This window comes from Equus quagga, unplaced genomic scaffold, assembly GCF_021613505.1.
Source record: "Equus quagga isolate Etosha38 unplaced genomic scaffold, UCLA_HA_Equagga_1.0 HiC_scaffold_188_RagTag, whole genome shotgun sequence".
NCBI lineage: Eukaryota > Metazoa > Chordata > Mammalia > Perissodactyla > Equidae > Equus > Equus quagga.
In genome coordinates, this window is record NW_025792977.1 from 40782 (window position 1) to 52440 (window position 11659).

At 36.6% G+C, this 11659-nt stretch overlaps 1 long non-coding RNA gene across 2 annotated transcripts; it reads left to right on the plus strand.

Moving 5' to 3' along the window:
• Positions 1-5772: 5772 nt before the first annotated feature.
• Positions 5773-11030, plus strand: LOC124232043 (uncharacterized). Of its 2 annotated transcripts, XR_006886754.1 has the most exons (3): positions 5794-8429; positions 10368-10555; positions 10987-11030. It is a non-coding gene; the product is annotated as an uncharacterized LOC124232043 (long non-coding RNA). The 2 variants fall into 2 exon arrangements; XR_006886753.1 differs by lacking the exon at positions 10987-11030 and having other exon boundaries at positions 5773-8429; positions 10368-10831.
• Positions 11031-11659: the final 629 nt, after the last annotated feature.

An 11659-nucleotide genomic window follows, 5' to 3' on the forward strand; every position in this document is an offset into this window, starting at 1 on the left:
TAGGTTAAAGATATAAATTGAAAACAATAAAACCATAACAGAAAAAATATGGGCACATTATTTGATAAACTTGAGGCATAGAAGGCTGTCCTAAGTATCATACCAGGCCAGAAGCCATAAAGGAAAAGACTGATATGTTTTACTACAAACAAGTAAAAATTTTATATCACAACAGAGTCAAAAGACAAAGAACAAACCAGGAAAAATATTTTTGACACCTGTGAAATACATGGGATTACATCAATTTTTAAAGATCACTAGACAGTAGAATGGAGAGAAGCAGGATAGGGGAGGCAGACTTTTACATTTTACTAAATATCCTTCTGAAATAAATAAATAAATACAAGCATATATTTTTCTTATAACTCAGAGGGAAGAAGAGAGAGTATGGGAGAGATAAATTGTAGAAAAAAGAAATTTAAAATATAGCATACTTTCCATACATATCAAGATTTTCATAGTCCAATATCCTCAGCCATCTAATAACTAAAAGAGGCCGCAGTGATTTCCAGGTGAAACCACATCTGAATTCAATCAACTGGCACCAAGCTTTGGTGCTCTTGATATTCAGAAGTCATCAGATGCATGTTGCTTTTTAAAATTTTAAACCGAGTACCAACCGTTTTGACTCCTCCTGCTGGTCAAAGTTTATGTCATAAAGATGCATTGACATAAACTACGGCAATTGAAATTTAAATACAGTAAATGAGCTTCCTTCGGTTTATAAACTATACTTTCCCCATGAGAGTATGCTGTCTTTTTTTTTTTCACTTTGCTAGAAATTAACCTCAAATCACACTTCTCAGAAAAACAATTGGATTCTAAACTGCATAATTAACATTGAAGAGGGTAACAAATACCTGCCAAGATCAAATTTCATAGTGACCTACAGGATTCATATACTCAGATCATAGTCCAAGTTTTATAAATGGAATATATCAAAGTCTGTGTCATGATGAAGTATAAAGAGATCAGCTATGGTAACAAAAATTATTTTTTTTTTTAATTTTCTTCTTCTTGTCCACCTACTTTTCCTCCTGGCCTTACGAATATACAGTATCAATGTTTTAAAACAAATAACAAAAGAGGAACACATGGCTTTACAAATTTTTCTAGTTTGTGAATTTATATTAACTCTTACAAAAGGCATAAAAATCAATTTTCATTTCGATGCATAAGTAACACATTATATTTATTTTAAAAGTATAATTATATGAAACTAATAGTATCTTAGATAATCTAGGATCAAATATGAAGCAATATTTATTTCTTCTAAGATTAAATAAGTATGTACTCTAATTTTCAACTTCACGAGGGACATTTCTTGAACAAGCTATTAAACCTTCTTTGAATATTTGACAGAATTCTCCAGAGAAGCCATCTGGTCCTGGAGTTTTGTTTTTGGGAGGTTTTTGATTACTATTTCAATCTCTTCACTGGTAATTGGTCTAGTCAGATTCTCTACTTCTTCTTGATTCTGTTTTTGGATGTTGTATGAGTCTAAGAATTTATCCGTTTCTTCTAGGTTATCCAGTTTCTGGGCATGTAGTTTTTCACAGTATTCTCTTCTAATCCTTTGTATTTCTATGGCATCTTTTGTAATTTCTCCTCTTCTAATTTTATTTATTTGAGCCCTCTCCCGTTTTTGCTTAGCAAGTCTGGCTAAGGGTTTGTCAATTCTGTTTATCTTCTCAAAGACCCAGCTTTTTGTTTCATTGAGCCTTATTACTGTTTTTTTGGTTTCTATTTCATTTCTTTCTGCTCTTCTTTTTATTATTTCCCTCCTCCTGCTGACTTTGGGATTTTTTTTGTTCTTCATTTTCTAGTTCTGTTAGATATAGTTTAAGATTACTTACCTGAGACTTTTCTTCTTTGTTAACGTGGGCCTGTATTGCTATGGATTTCCCCTTTAGGACAGCCTTTGCTGCATCCCATATGAGTTGGTATGATGTGTTTTCATTTTTATTTGTCTCAAGGTGTTCTTTGATTTCTCCTTTGATTTATTCATTGATCCATTGGTCGTTCAGTAGCATGTTGTTTTATCTCCACATATTTGTCACTTTCCCAGCTTTTTTCTTGTAGTTGATTTCTAGTTTCATAGCATTATCATCAGGAAAGATGCTTAATATGATTTACTCTTTTAAAATTTATATAAGCTTGCCTTGTTTCCCAACATACGGTTTATCTTTGAGAATGTTTCATGTGCACTTGAGAAGAGTGTATATTCTGCTGTTCTTGGATGCACTGTTCTATGTATATCTATTAAGTCCATCTGGTCTAGTTTTTCATTTAATTCCACTGTTTCCTTTCTGATGTTCTGTCTGGATGATCTATCCATTGATGTAAGTGGGGTGTTCAGGTCCCCTACTATTATTGCATTGCTGTTAATTTCTCCTTTTATGTCAGATGATAGTACTTTATGTACTTTGGTGCTCCAGTGTTTGGTGCATATATATTTATAAGCGTTATGTCCTCTTTTGGAGTATCTCTTTTATCATTATATCCTGCCCCTCTTTGTCTCTGATTGCCTTTTTTACCTTGATGTCTACTTTGTCTGATGTAAGTATGCAACACTAGCTTTCTTTTGTTTGCCTTTAGCTTCAAGTGTCATCTTCCATCCCTTCACTCTGAGACTTTGTTTATCTTTAGAGCTGATGTGTTTCCAGGAGGCAGCATGTTCTTGGGTCTTGTGTTTTAATCCATCCAGCCACTCTGTGTCTTTTGATTGGAGAATTCAATCCATTTACATTTAGAGTTTCATATTGATATATTAGGGCTTAATATTGCCATTTTATCATTTGTTTTCTGGTTGTTCTTTATTTCCTTTGTTTCTTGTCCCTTGTATTTCTGACTGCTAGTTCAGTTTGGTGTTTCTCTATGATGATTTTCTCAGTTTTCTCTTCATTTGTCATTTGTGTTTCTGTTCTGAATTTTTGTTTATTGGTTACCGTGAGGTTTTTATAAAAGATCTCATAGATAAGATAGTCCATTTTCTGATAATCTCTTATTTCCTTAGTCTAAGCAGTTTCAATCCTTTTCCTCTTCCCTAAGTTATTGTTGTCACAACTTATTCCATTTTGTGTTGTGAGTTTGTGATTAAAATGAAGTGATTATAGTTATTTTTGATGCTTTCCTTCCCTTTATCCTTAATGTTATAACTAAGTGTTGGCTAACCTGTTCTGATAGAAAGCTGCAATTTTCTTATTTCGTCTGTTTATTTCCTTGCTCAAGTCTTTGTAAACTCCTTCTTTTGTTTATGAGGCCCTTCTTGATCATTTCTTGTAGGGGGCTTTTGTGGCAATGAACCCCCTCAGCTTTTGTTTATCAGGGAGTTTTGTGGCAATGAACTCCCTCAGCTTTTGTTTATCTGGGAAAGTTTTTATTTCTCCCTTGTATCTGAAGGATATTTTCACTGGATAGAGTATTCTTGGCTGAAAGTATTTGTCTTTCAGTATTTTGAATATATTATTCAATTCTCTCCTAGCTTGGAAGATTTCTGCTTAGAAATCTGCTGAAAGCCTGATATGCGTTCCTCTGTAGGTTATTTTCTTCTGCCTTGCTTCCCTTAATATTTTTTCTTTGTCATTGACTTTTGCCACTTTTACTAATATACGCCTTGGAGAAGGTCTTTTTACATTGATGTAATTAGGAGTTCTATTACTTTCATTTACATGTAATTCCAGCTCCTTCCCCATGTTTGGGAAGCTATTATTTCTTGAATAAGCTCTGCTCGTGTCTCCCTCCCTTCTCCCTCTGGAATATCTATAATCCGTTGTTGCATTGCCTAATTGAGTCATATTTCTTGGAGAATCTCTTCATGTGTTTTTTTTTTAGTCTCAGTTCTCTCTCCTCCTCCATCTGCAGCATTTCTATATTTCTGTCCTCTAAATTACTAATTCTGTCCTCCATAATATCAGCACTCTTTTGCAAGGACTCCAAATTCTTCTTTATCTCATTCATTGTGTTTTTCATCTCCAACCTTTCAGAGTTTTTAATAGTTTCAGTCTCTTTTGTAAAGAATTCCCTCTGTTCATTAATTTTATTCCTGACATGATTGAACTGTCTTTCTGAGTTTTCTTGTAACTTGTTGAGTCTTTATGATAACCATTTTGAATTCTCTGTCATTTAGATTGTAAATTTTTGTGTCTTCAGGATTGATTTCTGGGTACTTGTCATTTTCCTTCTGGTTTGTTGTGTTAATATACTTCTTCATGCTATTTGATGGCATGGACTTTTGCCATCACATGGTGGTCATATCTTGTGTAGATTCCACCTTCTACCGCTAGGTTGGGCAGGAGCTGTGTTTTCTGAGCCTGCTGTGACTCTTGGCAGATGTGCTTGTCTGTTGGAAACAGTGCCAACAGGACCTGTCTTCACTTGCCCATATGCTCTCTGGCAGGGATCCCCTACTCTAGCTGGCCAGCCAAGGTGGTGCACCAGGCAGAAGCAGGGAGAGGCACTTTATTTTGCTCGCACAATCCTGTGCGTTCCTGGTCTGCACTCACTGTCTGCCTGCTTGGGCTGCTTGGCTTGGTTTAGATGCCCCTGCAGTTGCTTAGCTTCTTCAGTGTGGAGCATTCCCACAGGCTGTGAGGCAACTCCAAGAGTGCAAGCATTCCCATGGAGGGCTGCCTTTTCTCTCATCTCCTCTCAGAGTCATGCACCAGCTGCCATGTGAGGTCCCACACCCTAGATCATTGCCACTTGTGAGGGTGGGGGAGATCTTTTTACCTCCTTCCTCTGCCTCTTGGGGGAGTCTTGCACCCCCAACTTCAGACATATGGCTGTGTGGATCTCTCACATGTCTGTTGTGTGAATGTCCCCTGTTGATTTGTGAATGTCCTTTTTGTTGTATCTTATGGGACAGAGACTAAAGGAAGAGCTCACTCTGCCATGATGCTGACAGCACTCTCCATGAATTTTTACCTGTGAGAAAACGTGTGTTTTATTTTTGAAGTTTATATTTTATGTTGAAAAACATTTACAATAGAAGGGAATTATAAAAGAAAACAATCTATTTTTTACCATTACTTCAGTGTTTTTGCCCAGTTGATATCTTTGACAGCAAGATATCTAGATGTGATACATTAGACACAACGGACTCAAAAGAGTTGGATTCTGCCTTGGAACATAGTGGCTGCATACCCTGCAAAGAGTCATTTTGGCTTTTCTTAGTTCATGCTTTCTTCATTCTTCACTTTGTTTTCTTTCTCCAGATTGCTCATATTCTTTCATGGTACTATGGCCATGGTTCCCTCTGTCCACAGAACTATTCATAAAAGATTAAGAAAACAAAGTGCAGGGGATGCAAAAAGACAGAAATATCAGCCAAAGCTGTCATCCGTCTGGGAAGGGCTCCATCTGGAGGGTCATCCTCCATTCTGCTAGAGGGTCCAAGCAGGCAGAGTTATTTATAATTCTCGGGCATCCACAAAGCTTATGTTAAATGCCTATGTCTATCTCTGACATTTCTGGAATTTGTAAGACTGTCGATGTAAATAATGAAAGAGAAATATATGAAATGAGAAGTACTTATCACTATTAGCCATAGGAAAGAAAGGTTTCAGGAGAGCAGGGAAATAGTAGATGTTCTGTGTTCCCTTTGAATATTAACATTTTTTAAAAATCTCATAATTAAAGAGGGAGAAGTTTCTAAAATTTTAGGAATTGAATGTAGTACTTTTTACATTTTGATGCCCTCATAATTTGAAAATTCCTGTAGAGAAAACCATTAATGTGTCTTTTTAAAAGTCTTGTCATATTCTGCTTAAATGTGTCTCTAAATGTTTGGTTCTGATAAGCTTCTATTTTGTATTTCAACCTCTTCATAGAAAGTAGCCTCTGTAAGATCACAATTATCTGATATTGTGTAAAATGATTGTTATGGAAACTACTGAATTTAGGCCATAAGTTATTTTATTTATTAATTAGGTAGGAGTAACAGAGGCTTAGATTAGTTCATTAAAATGACTGTCAGACAAATTCTCTTTTACTGGAAAAAAAGTCAAGTTATGGTGTCATGCTAGAAAATGTACGGATAATGCTTGGAGTGTGTTAACTTTCAGGTATTAGAAAGGAGTGCAAGAACCTACAGTTTGGTTAACAGTCTGGGAGGATAACTCAACATAATGTCTCAGTTTAGTGTACTAAGTAGTCAGTTTTCTTTTGATATAAGGTAGAGCAATGCAAGTAGTTGTGGTTAGGCCAGCTTAGTTGTAATGAGCGTGGCCTCTGTAATTCAAGGGCCTGGGTCTGAAACCTGGTGTTGCTAGTTACTGATTGGGTGACTTGAGGTAATGTATACAAACTCTTTGTTCCTCTTTATTTATTATGTCCATATTTTTCCTTAAATCTTTGAATACATTTTCTAATATCTTAAAATATTTGTTAATTCCAATATTTATGTCATCTTTGGTTGTTTTCCTACATACAGTTTTCTCTTGATTATGTGTCACATTTTCCTGTTTCTTTACATGCCTACTAATTTTGGTTTTATACTAGACATTATAAATGCTACATTGTTGAGAGCCTATATTTTGTGATCTTTATTAGAGTGTTGAGTTTTTTCTGGTAGCAGTTTCCTGGCTGAGAAGTTTTATCCTGTTGAAGCTTGTATTTGGGTAGGTCTAGTGTAGTTCTTAGTCTAAAGTCAAAATATTACTACTTTTACATTTTTCTTTTGCAGGAGAAGATTCACCCCAAGCTAACATCTGTTGCCAATCTTCTTCCTTTTTCCTCCCCAAAGCCCCAGCCCATAGTTATGTCTGGTTTTAAATTCTTCTGGTTCTTCTATGTGAAGCACCACCACAGCATGCCTACTGATAGATGAGTGGTGTGGTTCCACACCCAGGAACTAACCTGGGCCATCAAGGCAGAGCATGCAGAAATTTAACCATTAGGCCATCAGGGCTGGCTCACTACTTTTAAAGTGTGGTCTTTCTGGGGTCTCAGCTGAATGCAGGTGGAGTTCAGTAAAGCCACTTATTCTAGATAATTAGAACTTCAGTGTCTCTCAGCATTAAGTGATCTCTGGGTCCTTCATTCACCTCCCAATCCCCAGTAGCTATTCTCCACCATGCCTCCTGGAGTCTTGCCCTGAATATATGCAGGTTAGTAATGGCCCAAAGACTCAAACAGACATCTCTGCAGATGTCTGGAGATCCTTCTCTACATAGCTCATCTTTCTCCAGTATATTATCCCAAAAGTATCTGTTGCCTCAGCAGCCCTTAACTCTGATACTTGTTTCCTCTATCCAGCAAGAACAGTGCTTTTTTGTTCAAGCTACTTTTCTGTGCTGCAGTTTGGAGCTCATCTCATGTGTCTTTTCTCTCAAGGGTCACAGACCTGGGATGTCTGTTGTGTAATTATTTTAAGTGATTGATTCACATATTTATAATTGTTTAAGGTGGAATAGTAAGCCCAATGCCAATGCCAGTTGTTCTATTGTGACTGGAATTGGAATTGTTCACTTTTAAATTTTGAAGTTATCTATTTGATAACAATATGCTTTAGATATTAATTTCATTTGATAGAGTAATTACTCAAGTTCCTGTGTGTCTTAAGAGGTTTTTATCTGGGATATGTGTTTCAGGATACTTTATCAACTCTGTATGTTAAGGAGGCTATAGTATTCTCAAATTGAGTTATTTCAAGCCATATTCAGCTTAATTTATTTTGCTTTGGATAACTATATTTCAAAACCTTCTTACTCATTTGTTTTCCCCTTGTGGGTTAATTTTGGAGTTTAGAATTGGTTTCTTGGTAATATCCTAAAAATGCTTCATTTTAGTGCCCATAAGTTTTATCCTTTGGGACCTTTCACTGTCTTATAATTTTCTATAACTCTACCCTAGTTAGTTTATTGCTAATGGCTAAAGTGAACCTACTTGTTGAATGACTAAAATGGAGCTAGCTACCTATGAACATGCTTCTACCAATTGTAAGGTGTCCAGTAATTGTGATACTGTATCAGTATTCCCTAGTATATTAATTAGCCAGGTATTTTTGGTGGACATGGTGCTCTTAGTAATTTTCGTGGATTCTTGTGTCTCTTGATAAACTCATTCAATCACGGCTAACCACTTAAATATGTCTTTTGCTTCCAGGATTGTTTTTATTTCTTTGCCATTAAGGTAGATGTTTTGGCTATAGACAGACTGTTGCCAGGGTGCAAACACATAGCAAAATCATGAGACTTTCTCTAATTTAACCAGATCTCTGAGATGGCTTATGTCTGACCCAATGCTTGTTTGTATCATGAGGAATGACAGTGTTCTAATTTCATTTTTGTTAGTATAACAATTTCTGCCCCTATAGCGTAAAATCTGATTTACCAGGACAATCCAACTTTTGCCTTCTCTTGGGAAAATATCTTCCTCTTCCTGAGATGCCACATGGAGGTGAACTGGAAGAAAAAGAGCAAAAACTGGTCAGTTTTCATGTACTTAATTCATAGTTAAATACATATAAGTTTTCACAGTTTATTTTCTTGGAGATTTTGACACTTGTCCAGCTTGTCCTGTGTTGTGAAGTACATTGTGTGCTTCCTTAAGCATAATAGCACTTGTATATTTTTATGTAATTTAAAAACTTGAGTGAGATTCAATAAACATTGTAAAAAACCATAATTTTAAAAGATCTGTGAAAATTATAGTTTATAATTGCTTTAAAGTCATAGAGATTTTAACTTTTAAAAGAAGTTTAAATGTTAATTGTGTTTCTTAATTGTTATTTTAACTCAAGCTTTACACTTAATTCCATTTATTTTAAGTATAAATATGTAATGATGGATAAAAGAAGTTAAAAACCCCCAGTACCTTGCCTGAACATTTCTCATAATTTGTTAATATTTAGATACTAACATTTTGCAAAAAACAATAACTTGTAGTTAAATGTTCTGAGGCTGTAAAGAATGAGTATATTTTAAGTTGTTAACGTTTCTTCAGATGAGCCATGATTTCACTGCTTTTAAAAAGTGCTTTAGAGGGGCTGGCCCCGTGGCCGAGTGGTTAAGTTCGTGTGCTCCACTGCAGGCGGCCCAGTGTTTCGTTGGTCCGAATCCTGGGCGCGGACATGGCACTGCTCATCAAACCACGCTGAGGCAGCACTCCACATGCCACAACTAGAAGGACCCACAATGAAGAATATACAACTATGTACTGGGGGGCTTTGGGGAGAAAAAGGAAAAAAATAAAATCTTTAAAAAAAAGTGCTTTAGAGCAAAAGTAGAAGTTTATATACTTCTACTTTAAAACTATGATTTATGAAGATCTGTTTTGCTAAAGTTAAACCTAATTAAAAGTTTAGTAATATTTCTTTGTGGAGATTTTTTCAGATAATTTAAATTATAACGTTCATTAATTCATTTTATTCTCTTGCAGAAGGAAAAATATCATCAATGTTCATTAAATATTTTAGAAATATTTAACCATAGAGAGAACTTAATTAAAATTTATGTCCCAAGATATCTATATCTTTCTGTCCAATATCGTAGCCACTAGCCACATGTAGCCATTTAAATTTAAATTAGTTAAAATTCAGTAAAACAAAAACATCAGTTCCTCATTTGCACTAGCCACATTTCAGTAGGGGCTACCATATTGGACACCACAGATATTAAACGTTTCCATCATTACTGAATGTTTTATTGGTCAATGCTCATGGTTATTTATCTGAGATCATTGATTTCTAATAGAAGACGTAATAATTTTTTTTAGCATCTACTGATACACTATAATACATTTTATCAGTGGCAAAAACCTGTTCAATAGGTCTCAGGTGGTAAGAGTGAACCTTTATAATTTTTTTTGGAGTTCACATTTTTTTAAAGATTTTATTTTTTTCCTTTTTCTCCCCAAAGCCCCCTGGTCCATAGTTGTATCTTCTTTGTTGTGGGTCCCCCTAGTTGTGGCATGTGGGACACTGCCTCAGCATGGTTTGATGAGCAGTGCCATGTCCCCACCCAGGATTCAAACCAACAAAACACTGGGCCACCTGCAGTGGAGCGTGTGAACTTAACCACTCAGCCATGGGGCTGGCCCCTGGAGTTCACTTTTTGATGATTATTCGTATGTCATTTTTGAGTAATCTATATTTACACTTTCCATTAAAAGCTAAAAACATGGGTAGAAGTCACTGGTGTTTGCTTATATTTACAAACTGTTTACAAAGTGACAGGTAGACCTATTTAGACAGGAAAAGTCATTTATACGGAAATAGAGGAATAGAAGTAGTTACTTTTTAATTGGTTTTCTTGTAGTGGCCAAAATAGATTCTCCAAAGGAGCCATTTTTTGTTTGTTTGTTTGTTTGTGAAAGAATAGGTTCTAGAACACTGACAAAAATTTTCTTTGCCATTTTGTGCATAGAAACCTGAAGAATGGAGGCTGTCTTCAAACAAGCCCAACGGAATTTGAGGATGCCAGCACCTTTCCTACATATTTAAACTTATCTGCATTCCCGTTTCTGGAATACCCTATACCTGCATTCTAAGTAGACTCATGGAAGCTTCAGAGGTCATTTAACACATAATGTCTCATCTGTACATCTTGAAGTGGTGAGTGGCTTGCCTAAGAGAACACAGATGCTCAGTGGCAGAGCCAGAACATGAACTCATGCATAATGACCTCTGTCATCTGGGGCCATCCTCTGATTTGGTACTTGTGGTTGGTACAGACTCTCTGTGCCACACCTCATTCCACTGTGAAAGCATTCTCATACTGCTTTTAATTTCATAACTGTTAAAAATTATTTGGCTACGCATATTTCATGCACTATCGAGTAAAGTGAAGAGGAGAAAAATAAAGCTACATAAAAAATCCAATAAGTAATACATTAAATTTGAAAGTAAACTTTGTATGAATAAGTTCTAAACTAAAAATCTTAAAATTTTACTATTCTTAATATGAATCTTTTGATATTCATGATAAATTCTTAAATAAAGAGAACAAGCAAAATGCAGATATATAATATGATTTTTCTTTTTAGGGAAATGTGGAGCCGGCCAGGTGGCACAGCGGTTAAGTGCACACGTTCCCTTCGGTGGCCCAGGGTTTGCTGGTTAGGACCCTGGGTGCGTACATGGCACCGCTTGACAAGCCATGCTGTCGTAGGCATCCCACATATAAAAAGTAGAGGAAGATGGGCATGGATGTTAGCTCAGGGCCAGCTTTCCTCAGCAAAAAGAGGAGGATTGGCAGCAGCAGTTAGCTCAGGGCTAATCTTCCTCAAAAAAAAGAAAAGGCAGAGAAGGGACAAATAGAAATGGGCATCTTGGGAGAGAGGACACAAGAATGGCAGACCCAAGGGCAGAGTGACATCAGCAAAATGGCAGAGTGAGCCGACCCTGGACTCTCTCCCCTCCAAACTACAACCAAAGAACCAGAACAACTGAATTTCAACCAATAACTCTAATCCAGAGACTCTCAGAGACCCACAGCAAGACGACGGAGGACGGAGAGGCTGAAGCCGGCCTCAGGAGCTAGAACAGGGTAAGAGAGAACTTCACTCCCTCCCCTAGAGACTGGGATCGCTGCTGCGGGTGAGGGAAGGAGCAGGGGAGGGGCTGCACGTCCGGGGATCATCCAGGACTCCCACCACTGGTGCAGTGGAAAACCTGCTAACATGGGAAAGCTTCCACGTGCAGGGACCCCATCAAGCC